This window comes from Hemiscyllium ocellatum, chromosome 5 (genome assembly GCF_020745735.1).
Source record: "Hemiscyllium ocellatum isolate sHemOce1 chromosome 5, sHemOce1.pat.X.cur, whole genome shotgun sequence".
Lineage (NCBI taxonomy): Eukaryota > Metazoa > Chordata > Chondrichthyes > Orectolobiformes > Hemiscylliidae > Hemiscyllium > Hemiscyllium ocellatum.
This window is the reverse complement of record NC_083405.1, coordinates 139,554,407-139,580,689: the sequence shown is the minus strand read 5'-3', so window position 1 is coordinate 139,580,689 and position 26,283 is coordinate 139,554,407. Positions and strand designations below refer to the sequence as shown.

At 45.7% G+C, this 26,283-nt stretch overlaps 1 protein-coding gene across 5 annotated transcripts in view; it reads right to left on the bottom strand.

Moving 5' to 3' along the window:
- LOC132815902 (protein rapunzel-like) overlaps nucleotides 1-26,283 on the bottom strand; it is a 51,251-nt gene that overhangs the window by 3,897 nt on the left and 21,071 nt on the right. For 3 of the 5 annotated variants that reach the window (XM_060825271.1, XM_060825269.1, XM_060825270.1), the window contains exon 3: nucleotides 15,973-16,069. The exons of 1 other annotated variant lie outside the window; for it this stretch is intronic. The gene's annotated coding sequence lies outside the window, so the exon portion shown is untranslated. Of the gene's footprint in view, nucleotides 1-10,524; nucleotides 10,582-15,972; nucleotides 16,070-26,283 lie in introns of those variants that run through there. One more of the 5 variants, XM_060825274.1, reaches the window with a different exon arrangement.

Here is a 26,283-nt window from a genome sequence, read left to right as displayed (position 1 = left end):
AACGGGCCCTTCGGCCCTCCAAGCCTGAGCCGATCCAAATGTACTGTCTGCACCTGTCAGTCAATTCCTAAGCATCTGTATCCCTCTGCTCCCCACCTACTCATGCATCATGTCCAGACGCATCTTAGATGAATCTCCCGTGCCTGCCTCTACCACCTCTGCTGGCAACGTGTTCCAGACACCCACCACCCTCTGTGTGAAGTACTTGCCGCGTGTATCCCCCTTAAACTTTCCACCTCTCACCTTGAAAGCGTGACCTCTCGTTGTTGAATCCTTCACCCTAGGAAAAAGCTTCTCTCTATCCACCCTGTCTATACCCTTCATGATTTTGTAAACCTCAATCAGGTACCCCCTCAATCTCGTTTTTTCTTGTGAAAATAAATCTAACCTACTCAACCTCTCTTCATAGCTAGCACCTCCCATACCAGGTAACTTCCTCGTAAACCTTCTCTGCATTCTCTCCAAAGCGTCCACATCCTTTTGGTAATGTGGTGACCAGAATTGTACACAGTATTCTAAATGCGGCCAAACCAATGTCTTGTACAATTTTAACATGGCTAACCAGCTCTTATACTCAATACCCCGTCCGATGAAGGCAAACATACTGTATGCCTTCTTGACCACTCTATCCACCTGTGCAGCAACCTTCAGGGTACAATGGACCTGTACTCCCAGATCTCTCTGCCCATCAACTTTTCCCAAGGCTCTTCTGTTCATTGTGTAATTCACTCTCGAATTAGACTCGCCTAAATGCATCACCTCACATTTGTCTGGATTGACAGCAATCTGCCACTTTTCCGCCCAACCCTCTAGTCTATCTATATCCTCCCTCTGGGGTCAGTATTCGAGAAACCCCTTCATCTACTACTCTCTGTCTCCTGTTGATCAACCAGCTCTTTATCCACCTAGCTAGAACACCCTGCAAACCATGTGACTTCACTTTCTCTATTAGTCTACAATGGGGAACCTTATCAAAAGCCTTACTAAACTCCATGTATATGACATCAACAGCCCTTCCTTCATCTATCAATTTGATCACTTCCTCAAAGAACTCTATTAAGTTGGTAAGGCATGATCTCCCCTGCACAAAACCATGTTGCCTATCACTGATAAGCTCATTCTTTTCTAAATATAAAGAGATCCTATCTCTCAGTGCCCTCTCAAGCAACTTCCCCACCACCGACATCAGGCTCACTGGTCTGTACTTACCCTGAATATCCCTACTACCCTTCTTGTGCAGAGGGACAACATGAGCGACCTTTCAGTCTTCCGGCACCTCACCTGTATTTAAGGATGCCTCAAAGATATCTGTCAGGGCCCCAGCTATTTCCTCTTTCGCCTCCCTCAGCAACCTGGGATAGATCCCATCTTGTCCACCTTAATAACCTCTCACATCCCCAACACATCTTCCCTACTTATGCCAGCGTGATCCAGACTAATCAAACTTCTGTCTCTAATCTCAAGATTCATCATGTTCCTCTCCTCAGTGAACACTGATACAAAGTAATCATTCAGAATCTCACCCATTCTCTCAGATTTGGCACACAGCCTTCCTTCATTATCTTTTAGTGGACCAATCCTTTCTCTAGTTACCCGTTTGCTCCTCATATAAGAATAAAGGCTTTGGCATTTTCCTTTATTCTGCTCACTAAAACTATTTCATTACCCCTTTAGCCTTGTCCTAAGACTTGTCCTACTCTTCCAATATTCTTCCAGGGCCCGTTCTGTTCTTAGCTGCCTGGACCTTATGTACGCTTCCCTTTTCCTCATGGCTCCTCGTACAATTTCTCCTGTCATCCATGGTTCACGAATCTCGCCCTTCCTAACCTTTGCTTTCAGCGGGACATGCCTATACTGCACAACTTTAATCTATCTTTGAAAGCCTCCCACATCTCAAATGTGGACTTCCCTTCAAATAGCTGTGTCCAATCCACATTTCCCAGCTCCTGCCTAATTTTGATATAATTGGTCTTGGCCCAGTTTACTACTCTTCCCTTAGGACCTCTCTCATCTTTGTCCTCGAGTATTCTAAAACTTACAGAATTGTGGTTACTGTTCTCAAAGAAATCCCCACCACAACTTCTACCACCTGGCCTGGCACGTTCCCCAGTACCAGGTCCAATATGGCCCCTTCCCTCGTCGGACTATTGACATACGCTCTAGAAAACTCTCCTGGATGTTTCTTACAAATTCTACTCCATCCAGGTCTCTGACGCTACGTGTATCCCAGTCAATGTTGGAAAAATTAAAGTCTCCCATCACCACTACCCTATTGCTTCTAAATCTATTCATAATCTGTTTACCTATTTGTTCTTCTAACTCACACTCACTGTTGGGAGGTCTGTAATACAACCCCAATAATGTAACTGCACCCTTCTTATTTCTCAGCTCCACCCATAATGCCTCACTACCCAAGACTGCCATAGTGTCCTCCTTTAGCACAGCCGTTATATCGTCCCTGACCAGCAATGCAACTCCTCCCCCCCTTTTACTTCCCTCCCTGTCCTGTCTGAAGCGTCTATGTCCTGGAACATTTAATTGCCAATCATCATGCCCTTCCTTCAATCATCTGAAGTCAGCATGAGGTCCAGGATATTCTCACTAGATGGAGAACTGGCTGGGCAACAGAAAACAGAGAGTAGTAGTAGAAGGGAGCTTCTCAAAATGGAGACCTCTAACCAGTGATGTCCATAGGGATCCATGCTGGGACCACTGTTGATTGTGATATACATAAATGATTTGGAGGAAGGTGTAGATTGCATCATTAGCAAGTTTGCAGATGACACTAAGATTGGTGGAGTAGCAGATAGTGAAGGGGACTGTCAGAGAACACAGCAGAATATAGACAGATTGGAGAGTTGGGCAGAGAAATGGCAGATGGAGTTCAATCCAGACAAATGCGAGTTAATGCATTTTGGAATTTCAGAGTGAACTATACAGTAAATGGAAAACCCGTAGGGAAAATTGATGTACAGAAAGATCTGGGTGTTCAGGTCCATTGTTCCCTGAAGGTGACAACGCAGGTCAGTAGAATGGTTAAGGAGGCATATGGCATGTCTTCCTTCATCGGACAGGGTATTGAATACAAGAGTTGATGTCATGTTATAAGAGTACAGGTCATATTATAGTTGTATGAGACTTTGGTTCGGCCACATTTGGAATACTGCATACAGTTCTGGTTGCCACAATACCGAAAGGAGGTGGATGCTTTGGAGAAGAGGTTCACCAGGATGCTGCTGGTAAGGAGAGTGCCAGCTATGAGGAGAGGTTGAGTAGATTAGGATTGTTTTCATTAGAAAGAAGGAGGAGGTTGACAGGGGACCTGATTGAGGCCTACAAAACCATGAGAGATATAGACAGGGAGGATAGCAAGAAACATTTTCCCAGAGTGGAGGACTCAATTACAAGGGGTCACGAGTTCAATGTGAAGGGGAGAGGTTTAGGCAAGATATGCTTGGAAATTTCTTTATGCAGAGGGTGGTGGGTACCTGGAATGCATTGCCAGTGGAGGTGGTAGGGATGGGAACAACAGCATCAATCTAAGATGTGTCTAGACAGATACATGAATGGACAGGGAGCAAAGGGATGCTGAGCCTTAGAAAGTAGGCGGCAGATTTACATAGAGGATCTGGATTGGCACAGGCCTGGAGGGCTGAAGGGTCTGTTCCTTGGTGAACGTGGTGGGTGAACTTGCAGCATGGGTTGGTACCTGGGACTTCGATGTTGTGGCCATTTTGGAGACATGGGTAGAGCAGGGACAGGAATGGTTATTGCAGGTTCCAGGATTTAGATGTTTCAGTAAGACAGAGAAAATGGTAAAAGGGGGTGGAGTTGTGCGGCATTGTTGGTCAAGGACAGTATTACATTTGCAGAAAGGATGTTTGTGGACTCGTCAACTGAGGTAGTATGTGCCGAGGTTAGAAACAGGAAAGGAGAGGTTACCCTATTGGGAATTTTCTTTCGGCCTCCAAATAGTTCCAGAGATGTAGAGGAAAGGATAGCAAAGATGATTCTTGGTAGGAGTGAGAGAGACAGGGTAGTTGTCATGGGGGATTTCAACTTTCCAAATATTGACTGGGAATGGGTCAGTTTTTGTCCTGTGTGTGCAGGAGGGCTTCCTGACACAGTATATAGACAGGCCAGCAAGAGTGAAGCCACATTAGATTTGGTACTGGGTAATGAGCCAGGTGTTAGACTTGGAAGTAGGTAAGCACTTTGGTGATAGCGATCACAATTCTGTTATGTTTACTTTTGTGATAGAAAGGGATAGGAGTATACCACTGGGCAAGAGTTACAGCTGGGAGAAAGGCAATTATGATGCAATGAGGCAAGATTTAGGAAGCATAGGATGGGGAAGGAAACTGCAGGGGATGGGCACATTAGAAATGTGGAGCTTATTCAAGGAAAAGCTCCTGTGTGACCTAGATATGTATGCACCTGTCAGGCAGGGAGGAAGCTGTAGAATGCGGGAGGCGTGGTTTACGAAGGAGAGTGCAGGTTCATAGCTCCTTGAAAGTGGAGTCGCAGAGAGATAGGATAGTGAAGAAGGTGCTTGGTATGCTGTCCTTTATTGGTCAGAATATTGAGTACAGGAGTTTGGATGTCATGTTGCGGCTGTACAGGACATTGGTCAGGCCACTGTTGGAATATTGTGTGCAATTCTGGTCTCCTTCCTATCAGAAAGATGTTGTGAAAGGGTTTGGAGGGATATGGGCCAGGTGCTGGCAAGTGGGACTAGATTGGGTTGGGATATCTGATCGGCATGGACGGGTTGGACTGGAGGGTCTGTTTCCATGCTGTACATCTCTATGACTCTATGACTCTAAGTGGAATCTCTGGTCAAGAGGAAGAAGAAGGTTTATGTTAGGATGAGATGTGAAGGCTCAGTTAGGGTGCTTGAGGGTTACAAGATAGTCAGGAAAGACCTAAAGAAAGAGCTCAGAAGAGCCAGGAGGAGACATGAGAAGTTGTTGGTGGATAGGATCAGGGTAAACCCTAAGGCTTTCTATAGGTATTTAAGGAATAAAAGAATGACGAGAGTAAGATTAGGGCCAAACAAGGATAACAGTGGGAAGTTGTGTGTGGAGTCATAGGAGATAGGGAAAGCACTTAATGAATATTTTTTGACAGTATTCACTCTCGAAAACGACAATGTTGTCGAGAAGAACACTGAGGTACAGGTTACTAGACTAGGTGTAATTGAGGTTCACAAGGAAGAGGTATTAGAAATCCTGCAGAGTGTGAAAATAGATAAGTCCCCTGGACTGGATGGGATTTGTCCGAGGATCCTCTGGGAAGCCAAGGAGGAGATTGCCGAGCTTTTGGCATTGATTTTTAAATTTGTCTACAGGAATAGTGCCAGAAGACTGGAGGATCGCAAATATGGTTCCCCTGTTTAAGAAGGGGAGTAGTGACAACCCAGGTAACTATAGACCAGTGAGCCTTACTTCAGTTGTGGGTAAAGTACTGGAAAAGGTTACAAGAGAAAAGATTTATAACCATCTAGAAAAGAATAATTTGATTAGGGATAGTCAGCACGGTTTTGTGAAGGGTAGGTCATGCCTCACAAACCTTATTGCGTTCTTTGAGAAGGTGACCAAACAGGTAGATGAGAGTAAACCGGTTGATGTGGTGTATATGGATTTCAGCAAGGCGTTCGATAAGGTTGCCCACAGTAGGCTATTGTACAAAATGCGGAAGAATGGGATTGTGGGAGAGACAGCAGTTTGGATCAGTAATTGGCTTGCTGAAAGAAGACAGAGGGTGGTGGTTGATGGGAACTGTTCATCCTGGAGTCCAGTTACCAGTGGTGCACCGCAAGGGTCAGTGTTGGGTCCACTGCTGTTCGTCATTTTTATAAACAACCTGGATGAGGGTGTAGAAGGGTGGGTTAGTAAATTTGCTAACAACACCTAAGGTCGGTGGAGTTGTGGACGAAGGATGTTGTAGGTTATAGAGAGACATAGATAAGCTGCAGAGCTGGGCTAAGAGGTGGCAAATGCAGTTTAATGCGGACAAGTATGAGGTGATTCACTTTGGTCGGAGTAACCGGAATGCAAAATACTGGGCTAATGGTAAGATTCTTGGTAGTGTAGATGAGCAGAGAGATCTCGGTGTCCAGGTACACAGATCCTTGAAAGTTGCCACCCAGGTTGACAGGGTTGTTAAGAAGGCATACAATGTTTTAGCTTTTATTAATAGAGGGATCGAGTTCCGGAACCATGAGGTTATGCTGCAGCTGTACAAAACTCTGGTGCAGCCACACTTGGAGTACTGTGTACAGTTCTGGTCACCGCATTACAAGAAGGATGTGGAAACTTTGGAAAGGGGCAGAGGAGATTTACCAGGATGTTGCCTGGTATGGAAGGAAGGTCTTATGAGGAAAGGCTGAGGGATTTGAGGCTGTTTTCGTTAGATAGAAGAAGGTTAAGAGGTGGCTTAATAGAGACATATAAGATAATCAGAGGGTTAGATAGGGTGGACAGGGAGAGCCTTTTTCCAAGTATGGTGATGGTGAGCACGAGGGGGCATAGCTTTAAATTGAGGGGTGATAGATATCGAACAGATGTCAAAGGTAGTTTCTTTACTCAGAGAGTAGTAAGGGTATGGAATGCTTGGCCTGCAACGGTAGTAGATTTGTCAATTTTAAGTACATTTAAGTCGTCATTGGACAAGCATGTGGACGAACATGGAATAGTGTAGGTTAGATGGGCTTCAGATTGGTATGACAGGTCGGCGCAACATCGAGGGCCGAAGGGCCTGTTCCTCTGCTGTCATATTCTTTGTTCATTGCCTACCCTATTACCTGCTGAACTTGGATGTTCGCTTTTTGTGATTCATGGATGAGGATTCCCTAATGCCTCTGTTCTGCAGCTTTCTGCAGTCTGTATCCATTTAAACAGGATGGCTCAATGGTTAGCACTGTTGCCTCACAACACCAGGGTCCTAGGTTCGATTCCAGCCTCAAGCAACTGTCTTTGTGGTGTTTGCACATTCTTCCTGTCTCTGTGTGGGTGTACTCTGGTTTCCTCCCACAGTCCAAAGATGTGCAGGTTAGGTGAATTGGCCATGCTAAATTGCCCACAGTGTTAGGTCCATTATTCAGAGGGAAATGGGTCTGGGTGGTTACTCTTTGGAGGGTCGGCGTGGACTTGTTGGGCCAGAGAGCCTGTTTCCACACTGTAGGGAATCTAATCTAATCTCAATAACATTCAGTTCCTCTGTTCTTCCTACCAAGTGCATAACCACACATCGTCCCACATTATATTCCATCTGCCAAGATTTTGCTCACTCGTCCAACCTGCCAATATCCCTCTGCAGACCCCTCCTGTGTCATCTGCAAACTTGGCTACGGTACATTCACTTTCCTCATGCCAGTCAATAAGACAATTGTGGTCCCAGCACTGATCCTTGGGGTACTCTACCAGTTTCTGATTACCATCTGGAAAATGCACCCATTATTCCAACTCTGTTTTCTATTCATTAGCCAGTCATCTCCACGCTAATGTACAATCCCCAGCGCTGAATATTCTTCTCTTGTTAAGGAGCCTAATGTGTGGCATCTTTGAAAATCCAAATGTTATCACATTCCCTGTTTCCCCTTTATATATCCTGTTCCTCACCAGCTCAAAGAATTCTTGTAAATCTGTCGGGGTAGATAGATTGTAGAATTGAGGGGTTGGCTTATGAGGAGAGATTGAAGAGACTGGGACTGTACTCATTGGAATTCAGAAGAATGAGGGGGGATCTTACAGAAACACATAAAATTCTGAAGGGAATAAATACGAAAGGAGCAGGGAGGTTGTTTCCACTGGTGGGTGAAACTAGAACTAGGGGGCATAACCTGGAAATAAGGAGGAACAGATTTAGGACTGAACTGAGGAGGAACTTCTTCACCCAGAGGGTTGTTAATCTCTGGACTTGCCTGCCCAGTGATGCCGTTGAGACTACCTCACTGAATGTTTTTAAGGTGAAGATAGATTTTTGAACATTAAAGAAATTAAGGGTTATGGCTTGTGGCAGGTAAATGGAGCTGAGGCCACAAAAAGATCAGCCATGATCTGATTGAATGGTGGAGGGGGCTTGAGGGGCCAAATGGCCTCTTTATGTTCTTCCATATGATTTCCCCTTCATGAAGCTGTGCTGACTGTGCTTGATCATAATTTGATCCTGCTCTTTGAGCCTGCTCCACCACTCATCACGATCATGGCTGATCATCCAACTCACTAGCCTAATCCTGCTTTCTCCCCATAGCCTTTCATCCCATTCATTCCAAGTGCTATATTTAGCTGACTCTTGAATACATTCAATGTTTTGGCATCAACTCCTTCCTGTGGTAATGAATTCCACAGGCTCACCACTCTTTGGGTGAAAAGATGTCTCCTTATCTCTGTCCTAAATGGTCCACCCCGAATCCTCAGACTGTGACCCCGAGTTCTGGACGCACCCACAATTGGGAACATCCTCCCTGCATCTACCCTATATAGTCCTGTTGGCATTTTATAAAACTCTGTGAGATCCCCTTCACTCATCTGAAAACATCCGAACCATATGTCAGTCCCACCTTCCCCGTAATCAGCCTGAGAAACCTTTAATGCACTCCCTCAAGAGCAAGAGCATCCTTCCTCAGAAAAGGAGACAATACTCGAGGTATGGCCTCACCAAGGCCCTGTGTAACTGCAACCACACATCCCCGCTCCTGTCCTTGAAACCTCTCACATGAAGACCAACATCCCATTTGCCTTCTTTACCACCTGCTGCACCTGCACGCTGACCTTCAGTGAGTGGTGCACAAGGTCACCCAGGTCCCACTGCACACTCCCCTCTCCCAGTGTACACCCATTCAGGTCGGAATCTGCCTTCTTGTTTTTACTTCCAAAGTGAATAACCTCACACTTATCCAAATTATACTGTCATTGATTTGCGCACTTACCCAACCTGTCCAGATCATGCTGAAGGATCTCTACATCCTCATCACAGTTCACCCTCCCACCCAACTTGGTATCATCTGCCATCTTTGAGATGTTACATTTTGTTCCCTCATCCAAATCATTAATATATATTGTGAATAGCTGGGGTCCCAGCCCTGATCCCTGTGGCATCCCACTAGTTACTGCCTGCCAATTTGAAAAGGACCCACTAATTCCTAATCTTTATTTCCTCTCTGCCAACCAATTTCTATCCATGTCAATGCACTTCCCCTAATCCCACACACTTTAATATTGCTCAATAATTTCTCATGCGGGACTTTTCAAATGATTTCTGAAAGTTCAAATATATAACATCGACTCGGTCCCTCTTGTCAACTCTACTAGTTACATCTTCATTGAATTCCAACAGATTTGTCAAGCATGATTTCCTCTTCATAAATCTTCGTGGCCTCTGTCTGATTCTGCCACTGCTTTATAGTTGCTTCTCTATTACATCCTTGGTAATGGATTTGAGAATTATCCCCACAACTGATGTTAGGCTTACTAATCTATAATTCCCTGATTTCTCACTTCCTCCCTTTTTGAATATTGAAGTAACATTAGCTATCTATGTTTTTCTAAATGCTCTCTTATAATAGATTCTACCTTTTTGCCAATAACAGATACCAAATCAATTGGCCTAGAGTTAGTTATATTTTGTCTTCTTTTCTTTTTAACTGAATGTGTTATTGTTGTTTATTTGTCTAATTATGGTGGACTGACACTTTAAGCAGGAGAAGGTGAGGATTGCAGATGCTGGAGATCAGAGTCAAGAATGGGGTGCTGGAAAAGCACAGCAGGTCAGGCAGCATCTGAGAAGCAGGCTGCTGCTCACTTTAAGCGTCACAGGCTCATATAGTATAGAAACAGACCCTTTTGCCCACAATGTCTTTGCTGAGTGATACCAAACTACATTAATCCCATTTACCTGCATGACTTCATCCATAGCCTGGCATTTTAAATGCTAATTCAGATGCTGTCCCTGTCCTGAATGTGTTTGACGAGCTTTACTCTGTGATTAATCCGTGTTGTACCTATGGGAGAGTTTGATGGGGATTGTGTAGAAAGAGCTTAACTTTTAGTTCAAAAGAGTAGAGAAAGCTTTTCTAGCTAACCCTGTGCTGGACTGGTCTGTTAAATGTTTGATGGGGACAGAGTAGAGAGAGCTTTAGCTGCAAATGTGTTGCTGGTCAAAGCACAGCAGGCCAGGCAGCATCTCAGGAACATTTTTTACTCTTTTAGAGAGAGCTTTACTTTGTATTTAACCCTGTGGTGTACAGGTCTGGGAGTTTTACTGTGTCTGAATTGTCTGTTATTAAATTAGAGCGTGCTGAAACTGAGCAGACAGTGAGGCAATGGCCCCGTGCTATTCTTGCTGGGTTTTTAATCCAGATAATGTTCCAGGGACGTGGGGTCGAGTCCTGCCATAGAAGATGGAGGAATTTGAATTCAATTTTTTAAAAAATCTGGGATTAAGTGTCTAATGATCATGAATCCATTGTCAGAAGAACCCATCTGGTTCAGCAATGTCCTTTAGGAAAGGAAACTGGCCTACCTGTGAGTCCAGACCCACAGCAATGTGGTTGACTCCTCGTTGCCCTCTGGGCAGTAAATGCTGGTCTACCCAGGACACCCACACCCTGAGAATGAAGAAAGATAAAAACACTTTATTTGTGAACAGGCCCTCACTGGGGGTAGAGACTGAGCATGGAGCCACTGTGTTTCAGACAGGTCCTGGGAGGTTGGGACTGAGTGCAACACGATTCATTCCTGAACATGTGCAGAGGGGGCTGCCTGACAGAGAGGAGGGGGGTTGTGCAGATGGGAGAGGCACAGAGTGGGGAGGGTCAGGGGTACAGAGGGAAGGGGAGGGGGTGAAGAGGTCATAACAGGGCTGGTGAGGGGGACACAGAGCAAGGCAGTCTCCAGACAAAATCACTCCTTTCAAAGTGAGGGGTATCCCGGCCAGATGACAAATTTCAGATCACTGGGCGATTAAGAGAAACACACACACATTCTTTCAGTTGTTCTGGAAACGGTGGCTATGTAATTGCAGTAATGATGTGGTCACATGGGGGTGGCTTTCCCCAGTCTGATGGTGACAGGACACAGGACTGAGAATCAAACCATAATCAAACATCGCAAGGTGCTGACCATTTCAAAACAAAGTACAACACTGAGCCTCACTGTGCAATGAGGCAGACTTGATAAGGGAGCTTAAGATAAAGGAACCCTTAAGGAGCAGTGATCATAATATGATTGAATTTACTCTGCAATTTGAGATGGAGAAGATAGAATCAGTGGTGATGGTATGCTATCTGAATAAATACAACTCCAGAGGCATGAGGGAGGAGCTGGGTAGAATTGACTGAGAGAGGAGCCCAGCAGGAAAGACAGTGGAACAGCAATGGCAGGAGTTTCCGGGGGTACTTCAGGAGACACAGCAGGGATTCATCCCGAGGAAAAGGAAGCATGGTACAGGGAGGATGAGGCAACCGTGGCTGACTAGGGAAGTTCAGGGTCAGCATAAAAACAAAAGGGAAAGCAGATAATGTGGTGAAGGGCAGTGGGAACCCAGAGGATTGGGAAGCTTACAAAGATCAACAGAGGGCAACAAAACAAGAAATAAGGAGGAAGAAGATTAAATATGAGGGTAAGCTAGTCAGTAATGTCAAGGAAGACTATAAGAGTTTCTTTCAACATAAAAAGGGCAAAAAGAGGAGCAAAAGTGGACATTGGACTGCTGGAAAATGCTGCTGGAGACATAGTTGGGAACACAGAAATGCTTGAGGAACTGAATACTCATTGCATCAGTCTTTATGATGGAAGATCTGAGTAATATCCTAAAGATTCATGGGAGTGAGGGGCAGAGCTGAGTCTAGTGCCATCACCAAGGAGAAAGTGCTAGAAAAACTGAATGGCCTGAAGGTGGATAAATCACCTGGACCAGATGGACTCCACTCCAGAGTTCTCAGGGAGATAACTGAAGAGATAGTGGAGGCATTGATGGTGATCTTTCAGGAATTGCTCGAATCAGGGAAGGTCCCAGATGGCTGGAAAATTGTTAATTTGACAAGGTGCTGTGCAGGAGTCTACTGAGTAAGATAAGGGCCCATGGTATCAGAAGCAAGATGCTGGCATGGATAGAGGATTGGCCTTCTGGCAGAAAGCAGAGAGTGGGGATAAAAGGGTGCTTCTCAGGATGGCAGCTAGTGACAAGTGATGTTCCACAAGGCTCAGTTTTGGGACCACAACATTTTACTTTTTACATTAATGATCTGAATGATGGAACTAAGGGCATTCTGGCTAAGTTTGCAGACAATACAAAGGTAGGTAGAGGGACAGGTAGCACTGAGGAGGCAGGGAAGCTGCAGAAGAATTTGTACAGGTTAGGAGAGTGGGCAAAGAAACTGCAGATGGAGTACAACGTGAGAAAGTAGTTTGGGAAGAAGAATAGAGGCATGGACTATAGTTTTAATGGGGAGAAAATTCAAGTCTGAAGTGAAAAGAGACTTGGGAGTTCTAATCCAAGATTCTCTCAAGGTAAATTTGCAGGTTGAGTCAGTAGTTAGGAAGGCAAGCGCTATGATGGCTTTTGTTTTGAAAAGACTTGAATGTAAAAGCAGGGAAGTACTTCTGAGGCTCTGTAAGGCTCTGGTCAGACCACATTTGGAATATTGTGTGCAGTTTTGGGCCCCATATCTCAGGAAGGATATAAATGGTCCTGGAGTGTGTTCAGAGGAGGTTCACGAGAATGGTCCCAGGAATGAAAAGCTTCAAATATGAGGAACTTTTGAGGACTCTGGGTCTATACTTGATGGAATTTATCAGGAAGTGTGGGGGGGGGGGGGGGGGGGGGGGCGGAATCAATGACACGGGCTGTGGGGACCATGTCATTGAGCATATTTAAGACTGAGATAGGTTCTTGATTGTCGAGGGGACCAATGGTTACGGGCAGAATGGGGTTATGAAATTTACCAGCCAAGATTGAATGGCAGAACAGACTTGATGGGCTGAATGGCCTAATTTCTGCTCCAATGTCTTGTGGTCTAATGAGGACAGAACAGGTCAGTCAAAGGCTCAACAGCTTCAGTCTTCATAATATTTAATGTTTGTGCTCCCCCAGTCCGGGATGTCAGAGAAGCAGTTTGATCATTTCACAGCGGTGCAGGGTTGGAGAGGGCTGGTGGAGAGGTAGAGCTGGATGTCATCAGTGTAGAGTGACAAATAGCAGCCATACTTTGGGATGGTGATGTCAAGGAGCAGCCTGGAGATGAGGAATGAGAGAGGGATAAGGGTGAATCAAGAAGGAACATCAGAGAGAAGGATCTGGAAGCTCAATGCTTTCTAGACTCATGGTCTGTCACCAGAATCATAGAATCCCTACAGTGTGGAAAGAGGCCATTCAGCCCATTGAGCCTGCCCTGAGCTTCTGAAGAGCATTCCACCCAGATCCAGCCCCTAAGCTATCCCTATAACTGTTGAAGAAATTTCCCAGACTCAGACCTTTAGCATTGACAAAACTTCACTTTATGATAATGGGAGGCAGACACTTTTCCTGAAGACGGACCAGTGCTCTCTCCAAAGCAGTATAGATCACTACAGAATAATATAGTATACGTTGTTAGTCACTTACAAACCACAAGATATGACACAGCCTACATGACTATAGACCATGTACACATCAAGCTCAGGCCTTGAGCATAGATTCTAGGGAATTAGCTACCACTGCTTTCTGGGTTGTGTTTTAAGAGCAACTTCTGTTGTCTGCTGGGGCCTTGTAGTTTTGCTTGCAGAGAAGGGGAAGTCAGCAAAGCAAGGAGCTAGAAGCTAAAAACAGCTTCCACAATAACCCACCCAGCCCGCACATCCCTGAGCACACGAGCAGTGGGTCCAGAATGGCCGTGGAGTAAAACATTTCAACCGGAGCTTGTCCATTCCGATTGTTCTTTTTCTTTCTTTTCTTGTTTTCCTTTTTGTATTCCTATTTTTCTTCTCTTCTGGCCTCAGATGACTGAGAAAGGGACAGAGACCTCAATCATGATGAAGCATCTTCTCAGCCTGGTGTAGTGTCCTCCTGGTCCAGCATGGCCTCAGCGTGTTCTCCCGGTCTCAAGGGAATTCCACAGCGATGTCCCAGCCTCATGAACCTGGTGGTGCAGCTTGACATGGCCTGGGACTGGTGTCGGGTACAGTCTGGAAATTCGGTGTCAGTGTGCTGTGTTGGCAGGGTGTTGTTCTGAACTTTTATTTCTGCAATGCTGGATATTTTATTTCTCTATGTTCTAAGATCTGGTAACTGAAGAAGCTTAACATGGGTACCTTTATACCAAAGTTGGCACTGTAAGTGGCAACTTATTAACTTTTCACATTGAGTACATGTGACAATAAAACAAATTCAATTCAATTTAGCATGGCCAGTCTACCTAACCTGCACACCTTTGGATTGTGGGAGGAAACCAGAGCACCTTGAGGAAATCCACGCAGACACGGGGAGAACATGCAAACTCCACACAGACAGTCATGAAAATGTACAGTACGTCCATGCCGACCAGGTATCCCAACCTAATTTAGTCCCATTTGCCGGCACCCGGCCCATATCCCTCTGCACACCTTCTGTTCATTTACCCATCCAGATGCCTTTTAAATGTTGCAATTGCACTAACCTCCACCACTTCCTCTGGAGGCTCACTCCATATACATACCACCCTCTGCATGAAAACATTGTCCCTTTCGTCTCTTTTATATCTTTCCCCTCTCACCCTAAACCTATGCTGTCTCGTTCTGGACTCCTCCACCCCAGGGAAAAGACTTTGTCTATTTACCCTATCCATGCCCTTCATGATTTTGTAAACTTCTATAAGATCACCCCTCAGCCTCCGACGCTCTAGGAAAAACAGCCCCAGCCTGTTCAGCCTCTCCCGATAGCTCAAATTCTCCAACCCTGGCAACATCCTTGTCAATCTTTTCTGAACCCTCTCAAATTTCATAACAGCTGGAATCGAACCTGGGGTCCCTGACGCTGTGTGACAGGACCACCAGCATTTACTCTGTTAGCGCTTATCTTTTACACATAGCGAAAGAAACATTTTCAGTCTAGTTTTATATTTTTGGCTGATTTCCTCTTATACTCATTTCTGTACTAATTTTTCTCTCTTTCGCAATTTTTGTTTTTCTATGTCTGCCCCTGCATCTCTACTGACTGATCCCTTAACCTCATCTGGCTAACTCTGCTTTCAGAGTTGCCCTTGCTTAAATTTAAAATACTAGTCTTGTATCCACACTTCTCTCCCTGAAAGTGTACATGAAAATAAACCATATTTTTGTTGCTGCTTTCAATAAGTTTTTGTTTTAAAATACAAACCTTAATTAATAATTAAAATCGACCATTTTGTTGCAGGATTCCTTTAGCCATTACAAAGCCCTTCAAGTGTCTCTGGGTTAATTATATCCAACCCTGAATGTAGCTTCGTTTGCTGTGAAATCACCAATTCATAAAGTCACTTCAGGATACTTCAAAACACTAGGTTTTAACCAGGGGAGTATTCTAGATCCAACCATCTTCAGCTGCTTCATCAATGACCTTCCCTCCATCATAAGGTCAGAAGTGGGGATGTGCACACAATGATAAGCACTGTTTGTGACTCCTCACATACTGAAGCAGGCTGTGTCCAAATGCAGCAAGACCTGAACAACATCCAGGCTTTGGGCTGACAAGTGGAAAGTAACATTCCCATCACACAAATGCTCGACACTGACTGTCTCCAACAAGAGAGAATCTAACCCCCGTCTCTTGACAGTCAATGACGTTACCATCATTGAATTACCCCACTATTGATATCCTGGAAGTTACTATTGACCAGAAACTCTACCGGACATGCCATATAATAACATAGTTACTGAGGTTGATCATGTAAAGATTCTATTTCAGACGGACATATGGACTCAAATGAGAGGGAATCACATAATTGAACAGATTGATAAACTGAATTAAATATACAACCTGTTCCTTTTTGAACTCCAGTGGACGCAGTTGATCAGTTCTGTGGAGCTTCTCTTGTCGGCACTCTCCAAGACTGCTCTTCTGTCTATAGCACTGACTGCAGAACAGAGAGATAGAGCACAGTCTTTTTATACCTTTTTGGATAAATGCAAATAGGAAAGGAATTACATGTCTGCTTCAATATATTTTTAGCTGAAAATGTGTTGCTGGAAAAGCGAAGCAGGTCAGGCAGCATCCAAGGAGCAGGAGAATCGACGCTTCGGGCATGAGCCCTTCTTCTTCTTCCTCCTCAACATATTTTTAACCTATTTATGCAGGTGTGAGATATCAATGTTTCTAAGATATCTGAACTCTATATCCACTGTACAAATTCAAACTGAGTCACGTGTATTCTAATATATTATTGATATGTTAATCAATTTCTCAGTTTCTCAGAATGTATCAGATCTACTGATAAATAGCAATTACTTTAATCATTCACTTTGAAGAACAATTAAACAAAGTTCTTCCACAACAATCTTCACATTCTCTCAATACAGCATTAGAGAATAATCCGAAGAACAACACACATGATTTTCTTAATGCCAAAGAGCAGAAATCTCTGATCTGTGGATATTTTCCCAGGGTAGACACCATTCCCTCTCACTCAGGGTCATGTCTGTTTCAATCCCTTTCAATCAGATGCTGGTCATGCATGAACAGTTATCAAGCACAAAAAGCAACAAGCAAGCCCATGGGAAAGTGGGAATGGTCAGTGCTCCCAGAGTGCAGATGGTCAGTATTCCTGGAGCACGGATGGTCAGTGATCCCGGAGCAAGGATGGTCAGTGATCCCAGATTGGGGATGGTCACCGAGCCCGGAGTGCAGATGGTCAGTATTCCTGGAGCGCGGATGGTCAGTGTTCCCAGAGCGGGGATGGTCAGTGATCCCAGAGTGGGGATGGTCAGTACTCCCAGAGTGGGGATGGTCAGTGATCCCAGAGTGGGGATGGTCAGAGATCATGGAGCATGGATGGTCAGTGATCCCAGGGTGGGGATGGTCAATGATCCCAAAGTGGTGATGGTAATTAATCCCGGCAAGGGGATGGTAAGTGACCCTGATTGGGGATGGTCGCCGAACCTGGAGCGGGGATGGTCTGTGATTCCAGAGCATAAATTGTCAGTGATCGCGGAATGGGGATGGTCAGTGATCCCGGAACCGGCATGGTCAGTGATCCTGGACCCAGGGTGGTCACCGAACCCGGAGTGGGGATGGTCAGTGATCCCGGAGCGGGAATAGTCAGTGATCTGGAGGGTGGATGGTCAGTGATCCCAAAGAGGGGATGGTCACTGCTTCTGGAGCAGGAATAGTCAGTGATCTGGAGGGTGGATGGTCAGTGATCCCAAAGAGGTGATGGTCAGTGATCCCAAAGTGGGAATAGTCAGTGATCCGGAGAGTGGATGATCATTGATCCCAAAGAGGGATGGTCAGTGCTCCTGGAGCGGGGTTCGTCACCGAAACTGGAGTGGGGATGGTCACTGAGCCCAGAGTGTGGGGATTGTCAGTGATCCCCGAGCAGGGATGGTCAGTGATTCCAGAGTGTGGGGATTGTCAGTAACCCCAGAGCAGGGATGGTCAGTGATCCCAGAGTGTGGGGATTGTCAGCGATCCCAGAGCAGGGATGGTCAGTGATCCCAGAGTGTTGGGATTGTCAGTGATCCCAGAGCAGGGATGGTCAGTGATCCCAGAGCAGGGATGGTCAGTGATCCCAGAGTGTGGGAATTGTCAGTAATCCCAGAATGTGGGGATTGTCAGTAATCCCAGAGCAGGGATGGTCAGTGATCCCAGAGCGGTGATGGTCACTGAGCCCAGAGTGTGGGGATTGTCAGTGATCTCCGAGCAGGGATGGTCAGTGATTCCAGAGTGTGGGGATTGTCAGTAACCCCAGAGCAGGGATGGTCAGTGATCCCAGAGTGTGGGGATTGTCAGCGATCCCAGAGCAGGGATGGTCAGTGATCCCAGAGTGTTGGGATTGTCAGTAACCCCAGAGCAGGGATGGTCAGTGATCCCAGAGTGTGGGGATTGTCAGTAACCCCAGAGCAGGGATGGTCAGTGATCCCAGAGTGTGGGGATTGTCAGTGATCCCAGAGCAGGGATGGTCAGTGATCCCAGAGTGTTGGGATTGTCAGTAATCCCAAAGAGGGGATGTTCAGTGATCCTGGAGCCGGGATGGTCAGTGATTCTGGTACGGGGATGGTCACCAAGCCAGAAGCGGGAATCGTCAGTGATTCCGGAGTGGGGATAGTCAGTGATCCTGGAGCAGGGATGGTCAGTGATCCCGGAGCAGGGATGGTCAGTGATCCTGGAGCAGGGATGGTCAGTGATCCCAGAGTGGGGATGGTCACTGAGCCTGGAGTAGGGATGGTCATGGATCCCAGAGTGGGGATGGGCAGTGATGTTGGAGTGGGGATGGTCAGTGATGCTGGAGTGGGAATGATCAGTGATCCCAGAGCGGGGATGGGCAGTGATGCTGAAGTGGGGATTGTCAGTGATCCCGGAGTGGGAATGGGCAGTGATCCCGGACTGGGGCTGGGCAGTGATTCCAGAGCGTAGATGGTCAGTGACCCTGGAGTGATGATAGAAAAGCACAGTAGGTCCGGCAGCGTCCCGGAGAGGGGATGGTCAGGGATTCCGGAGTGGGGATGGGCAGTGATTCCGGAGTGGGGATGGGTTGTGATCCCAGATCTAGGATAGGCAGTAATCTGGGATTATGGATTAGCGTGGTGCTGGAAAAACAGAGAAGGTCGGGCAGCATCCTGGAGCAGGGATGGTCAGTGATTCCAGATTGGGGATTGGCAGTAATCCCGGTGCGCGGATTGACAGTGATCCCAGAGTGGGGATGCCAAGTGATCCGGCAGTTGGGATGGTCAGTGATCCCGGAGGGGCGATGGTCAGTGATTCCGGAGCAGGGATGGTCACCGAGCCCGGAGCGCGGATGGTCAGTAATCCCGGAGCAGGGGTGGTCAGTGATCCCGGAGCAGGGATAGTCAGTGATCCAGGAGTGGGAATGGGCAGTGATCCCGGAGTGGGGATGGGCAGTGATTCCAGAGCGTAGATGGTCAGTGATCCTGGAGTGATGATGGAAAAGCACAGTAGGTCAGGCAGCGTCCCGGAGAGGGGATGGTCAGTGATCCCGGAGTGGGGCAGGTCACTGATTCCGGAGTGGGGATGGGTTGTGATCCCAGATCTGGGATAGGCAGTAATCTGGGATTCTAGACTAGAGTGGTGCTTGTAACACAGAGAAGGTCGGGCAGCATCCTGGAGCGGGAATGGTCAGTGATTCCAGATTGGAGATTGGCAGTAATCCCAGTGCGCGGATGGGTTATGATCCCAGAGTGGGGATGCCAAGTGATCCGGCAGTTTGGATAGTTAGTGATCCTGGAGGGCAATGGTCAGTGATTCCGGAGCAGGGATAGTCACCGAGCCCGGAGCAGAGATGGTCAGTGATCCTGGAACGGGGATGGTCAGTGATCCTGCAGCTGGGATGGTCAGCGATTCCGGAGTGGGGATGGTCTGTGATTCCAGAGCATAAATTGTCAGTGATCCCGGAATGGGGATGGTCAGTGATCCTGGAACCGGCATGGTCAGTGATCCTGGGGCCCAGGATGGTCACCGAACCCGAACTGGGGATGGTCAGTGATCCCAGAGCAGGAATAGTCAGTGATCCGGAGGGTGGATGGTCAGTGATCCCAGAGGGGCGACGGTCAGTGATTCCGGAGCAGGGATGGTCACCAAGCCCGGAGTGGGGACGGTCAATGATCCTGGACCGGGGATGGTCAGTGATCCTGGAGCGGGGATGGTCAGTGATTCCGGAGTAGGGATGGTCAGCGATTCCAGAGTGGGGATGGTCAGCGATTCCAGAGCGGAAGTGGTCACTGATCCCAGAGTGTGAATGGTCAGTGTTCCCGCAGTGGGGATGGTAATTAATCCCAGCGAGGGGATGGTAAGTGACCCTGATCGGGGATGGTCACTGAAACTGGAGCGGGGATGGTCTGTGATTCCAGAGCATAAATTGTCAGTGATCCCAGAATGGGGATGGTCAGTGATCCCGGAACCGGGATAGTCAGTGATCCTGGACCCAAGATGGTCACCGAACCCAGAGTAGGGATGGTCAGTGATCCCAGAGCGGGAATATTCAGTGATCCTGAGGGTGGATGGTCAGTGATCCCAAAGAGGTGATGGTCAGTGATTCCGAAGTGGGAATAGTCAGTGATCCGGAGGGTGGATAATCATTGACCCCAAAGAGGGATGGTCAGTGCTCCTGGAACGGGGATCGTCACTGAAACTGGAGTGGGGATGGTCACTGAGCCCAGAGCGTGGGGATTGTCAGTGATCCCCGAGCAGGAATGGTCAGTGATCCCAGAGTGTGGGAATGGTCAGTGATCCCGGAGTGGGGATGGTCAGTGATCCCAGAGTGTGGGGAATGTTTAGATTAGATTACTTACAGTGTGGAAACAGGCCCTTCGGCCCAACAAGTCCACACCGACCCGCCGAAGCGCAACCCACCCATACCCCTACATTTACCCCTTACCTAACACTAGGGGCAATTTAGCATGGCCAATTCACCTGACCCGCACATCTTTGTGTGGGAGGAAACCGGAGCACCCGGAGGAAACCCACGCAGACAGGGGGAGAATGTGCAAACTCCACACAGTCAGTCGCCTGAGGCGGGAATTGAACCCAGGTCCCTGGCGCTGTGAGGCAGCAGTGCTAACCACTGTGCCACCGTGCTGCCCGAATGTCAGTAATCCCAGAGCAGGGATGATCAGTGATCCCAGAGTGTGGGGATTGTCAGTAATCCCAGAGCGGTGATGGTCACTGAGCCCAGAGTGTGGGGATTGTCAGTGATCTCCGAGCAGGGATGGTCAGTGATCCCAGAGTGTGGGGATTGTCAGTAACCCCAGAGCAGGGATGGTCAGTGATCCCAGAGTGTGGGGATTGTCAGCGATCCCAGAGCAGGGATGGTCAGTGATCCCAGAGCAGGGATGGTCAGTAACCCCAGAGTGTTGGGATTGTCAGTAATCCCAAAGAGGGGATGTTCAGTGATCCTGGAGCCGGGATGGTCAGTGATTCTGGTACGGGGATGGTCACCAAGCCAGAAGCGGGAATCGTCAGTGATTCCGGAGTGGGGATAGTCAGTGATCCTGGAGCAGGGATGGTCAGTGATCCCGGAGCAGGGATGGTCAGTGATCCCGGAGCGGGGATAGTCAGTGATCCTGAAGCAGGGATGGTCAGTGATCCCGGAGCAGGGATGGTCAGTGATCCCGGAGCGGGGATAGTCAGTGATCCCAGAGTGGGGATGGTCACTGAGCCTGGAGTAGGGATGGTCATGGATCCCAGAGTGGGGATGGGCAGTGATGTTGGAGTGGGGATGGTCAGTGATGCTGGAGTGGGGATGATCAGTGATCCCAGAGCAGGGATGGGCAGTGATGCTGAAGTGGGGATTGTCAGTGATCCCGGAGTGGGAATGGGCAGTGATCCCGGACTGGGGCTGGGCAGTGATTCCAGAGCGCAGATGGTGTTAGGAAGCATTATTAAGGTTAGGTTGTGTTCAGAAACTTTATTGTTAGGTAGTGCTCACGTAAGGTAGTATTAGCAAGTCTGGAAATTGTTAGCTTCACTAGACAACAGTAAGCCATTATGTTACACTAAGAACAGACTGAAGAGCTGATGGCATAATGAGGCCCCAGGGAGGGTGAACAGATAACAGGACATTGAAACCGTGTTAGATTGCACGTAGCTCATACTGAGGTAACCGAATGTTATCAGTTTTGGGACCAATCCCATAAGAGTATACCGCTTCCTACCAAATAAGGATGTAGCACTGGGATGCGAGGGGCTAAAAGCTAGACAAAGAGAACAATAGATCAGAAGGCGCTTTCTCCAGTGAGCTGTAAACATCTCACTGTATTTTTGTGTACGTCTCTCTCTCAGTAAACAGCTTATATTTTGAATCAGATCCAGTGTTTCTCTCCTTCAAACGAACACGGGGACGGTAGCTCCGTCCTAACAGTTTTGGTGACCCCGAACGTGTGGAGGGAGTGGAGACACGCCTGTTGGCAGGGATTGAGAGGTCGCCGAACGGCCGGCCACTTCTAATCAGGCTCGGAGGCGCCTTTTTCAAAAAAGATCTCCAGTAGGGATTTGAGTACGCTAAATTCTTATTTGCTCGGCGTCTCACAACTCTTTGCCAACCAAAATTGTGGGCTTGGCGGCCCGAGAGAGAGTCGGACCATTTATTTATGAAGAAAAGTCCCCTAGGTGGAGGGTCATCCCGGCCGTGCGGTTTCTGAAAGTCCTAGGGGTGGTGAGTATTATTGTTTTCAAAAAAAGTCCTCTAGGTGGGCACTGAAAGTCCTAGAGGTGGGTAGTGTTTTAAAAAAAAAGTCCTCTAGGTGGGCACTGAAATTCCTAGAGGTGGTTAGTGTTTTAAAGAGAAAAAGCCCCCTAGGTGGGCGCTGAAAGTATTGTGATGGGTAAAGCTTAAGCTTCCCTCCGCGCAAAACGAAGTCGGGTTAAGCGTAGGCTTTCCCCCGCGCAAAACGAAGTCGGGTTAAGCGTAGGCTTCCCCCCTGCACTAAGGACTGGGGAGTAAAATATATACTTCCCTTGACCGGAGGACGAGCGCTGATCGGGACTGGTTTTGTCAGGAGTCAAGGTGGTGCATTCGTGCGCCCGACACCCAGGAGTTCCGTGGTGGAGAGAGATCCAAAAGACAGAGGACTGGGGACAGTGACAGACACAGATTTACGGACAGAGCGACTGTGTGTGTGTGTATGTGTGTACAAGTATTGTGGTGTTTGTAAAAGTGTGTGGGAGAAGAAGAGTTTGTGTGTGGAAGTCTGTGAGAGAAGTTTGCATTGTTGCCCTAGAGAGAGAGAGAGAGAGAGTGAATGCTGATGTGCCGGCAGTGTGTTTGTGTGAAAGAGAGAGACTGGCTGAAGGCATTCTCAGCTAACAAGCTGTTTAACACTTTGTGCTTTGGCTTGAATTCATCTGTTTGGTAATAGTTTTATGTTTAAAACTTGTTGTCTGTCATTTGATTCAGTGTGCTATTTTTGATTATAATTTCATGAATGCTTAACGTGATTTTCTTTCAGGATAGAATTTTAATAGATATTGAGAGAGGGAGAAAAGATTAGGTGGTATCTGATAAGGTTGATCCCCATTTTTTTTTGGGAGAAATTTTTATGTTTAAATGAAAGTATTAAAGGGTGGACAGGAGGAAAATTTATTTTTGACAACAGCTTACAGTGGGAAACGACGGAGATAGTGACAAAGAAAGATAGAAACAGAAACAAGGGGGGGACAGGCTTTTAAATCAACTATGCAAGTGAAAGAGTAATGAGGTGTTATGAAAGAAGACCCCAGAGGGCAGGAGAGGCAGAAAAGAGTTTTTGGATCTCGGCAAAGAATAAAAAAAATGTAAGGAATACTAGATTTATTGTACTCCGAGGAGTACAGGTGGGGATTGCGAGGAATCTCTCATTTCCATGACCCTAAGATTATGCATTTTTTGAAAAAGCCTGATGAGATGCGGTTTATGCACTTTGTATAAACCTTCTTGTAAATACAGATATACATAATGTACATATTTAGAATAACAAATGATGTGAATACCAAGCAAAACTTATTACTATTTGTATTGGCAATTTTTGTGAATTTGAATATGTTCTAGTAGAAAAAGAGTTTTCCATCCAACTCTTCCAATGTTCTTATAAATATAGAAGAGACAGCAGGTAATCGTGCTCAAAATTTATCACACCAGGTAACACGTCGCAAAACAAATTAATATTCAAAAAAAATCTTGTTTAGAGTGCATCTTATTGGATAGGGTCCAAAAAGCTTGAAATATCTATATTGTAGGAATAAAGACAATAATGCAACTAAATTAATATGGAATTTAGTAATCTGGGATGAAATACAAACTGATTTTAATAATTAGTGTTCTAAATTACTAATTGTTGATTCAATTTCAATATAAAATATTAAAGCTGCAGTCACTGCAGATAAGGATTATAAGCGAAGCAATTTCTAGTCCAGAGACTAGAGTATTCGTATTGTGAGATTTGGCTATAGCTCAGACGCTCTATTTTGCGTGAGTAAAGTTTTTAAAACATTACAAGACAAAAAAAAACTTTGATCTTTGGTATAATTCCTGAACCTATAAAGTTCCCTTTTATTCCTCCCTGTGTCAATTCATAGCAAGTACAATTTCCAAATAAATTGTGAATATGTTTTAATGTATAAATACTGCATGGTCTGGGCAGTCATTGACTTCCAAATTTATTTCTCTCTCTGGTTTCCATTGCCACCGGGGTGGAATTGCTTGTGGTTTATAATGATTTTTTTTTCAAGGGGTTTCTGTTTGCACAGCCGGCAGTTTGATTGCTTTTCTCAAGTGGGTGTGAATTTCTGTGATTTTTTTTCTCTCAATGGACTGCGGCAGCCAGGTGTGTGTGTGTTTTTTTTCTATTGGACGAGGAACTCCCATTCAGCAATGGAGGGCTCTGATTGGCTAGGGAACTCCCATTGAGTTTAATTCACAGTTGTATAAACGACATTGAGATATTTTTAAAATTATAACAATATAGAGCCAAAATATGTAGTGCCCTGGACCCAGTATTATGTTGACAGTGACTTCATGGTCAAGTTGCAGACAGAGTTAATTTTTCTTTTAACCAAAATAACAAACTGAAGCTTCAGAACAAACAGAGATAGATAAAGCAAAAGGGAAGGTGAAGGAGACTAAGGGAAGAGGAACCAAGAGAAGGACGGATAGAAGGATTGCGAGAAATAAGGGTTAGGGGTAAGGGGATTCACAAAGGACTGTGCAAAAAGAGAGAGAGCGCGAGTATAGCTAGCAAAACATTTAACCCTTTGTGATTGAATGCACATTGGTTTGTTGGTGATTGAATGAGTAAGTTTTGTTTCTAGAGCTTGAGTTCCAGGACTGCTGTTTAAAGTGATTTCGTTTTATGTTAACTTAACATGATTTAGATGCATCTGTTTGCTTGGTGATTGAATTCTTGTTTTTTGTTTCTAGAGCTTGAGTTCCGGGACTGCTGTTTAAAGTGATTTCTTTTTATGTGAGCTTAACATGATTTTTTAAGGCTAATAACTTCTGTTCTTTTATGAGTCATGACTCCCTAACTACTTTTCTTACTAACCTCTTTTATTTTTACATAAAAGCAATATATGAAGGACAGTCGAAGTTTCGTTCGACAGTGGGTAATTGTAAAAAATGAAAGTTTCCATGGTTATTATCTGTGACCTTGGATTTGACCATTGTGCATGCGTTAGAAGTTTTTAACTTGAATTGACAAATTGTTGTAAGACAGCTCTGATTATTTTTACGACCTAAAGTATTTTAATTGAGTAATGATTGACCAGCAGTACTTAAGAAAACTACTTTTGGATCTAAAATGGGGAACTAAAACTGAGTGATCACAATGGTCTTCAAAATTGGTAACTGTATGCATTTTACATTTTGAAAATTGAATACTGGATAAATGGACGTAAATATAAATATGCTTACAAGTTAGTTACAGGCATTAAAGTAAGACAAGCATGAATTGGTAAATTGGTGTTTAAGGATATGGGAATCTAAGGACATTGCAATATTTCTTAGAAGAAAGGAAAATGGAAGAACGTAATGATTTGTCCCCTTTGGAAAGTACCGATAGAAAACGAGGAGATAAGGTGAGTGTGTGTTCCCCTCACTAGTGGGGAGGTCGGAACATATAAGAGGAAATAACGGTCTTGGTTGAGAATTTGATAGGATTTTCAGAACAGATTAATCTATGATAAAAACCCAGTATGTATATGTGGGCTGGTTTAATGTCTACTTTAAATATACTATTTACTAGGAAAAAAAAAGGAAACTTATATGGGGATACTGGAGCGCTCGTCTGTTGAAGGCATGGTGTTACGGAAAGTGAAACCTGCTGCTGTTCTTTCCTCCCTCCCTCTCCAGATGGTTTTCTACTTCAATGCGTTTTGTTATTTTTTCTATTTTCTCGATCTTTTGTTTGTGTTAACAAGACATTTGCACCATCCGGAGTTGTTCGCAGTTTATCAAAATAATCAAACAGCATTTTTTTTTTCTCTCTCAATTTAATATTTAGTTTTGTTGGTGAAGTTTAGTAGGTCTCTATGTCTGTCTTTTCTAAGACCTGCAGGCATGCATTTTTTACATGATCATCGTGCTACAGCTTTAGCCTCAGTAATCAATGATTTTGAGATGCCAATATTCTGCCATCGGTTTTGCTT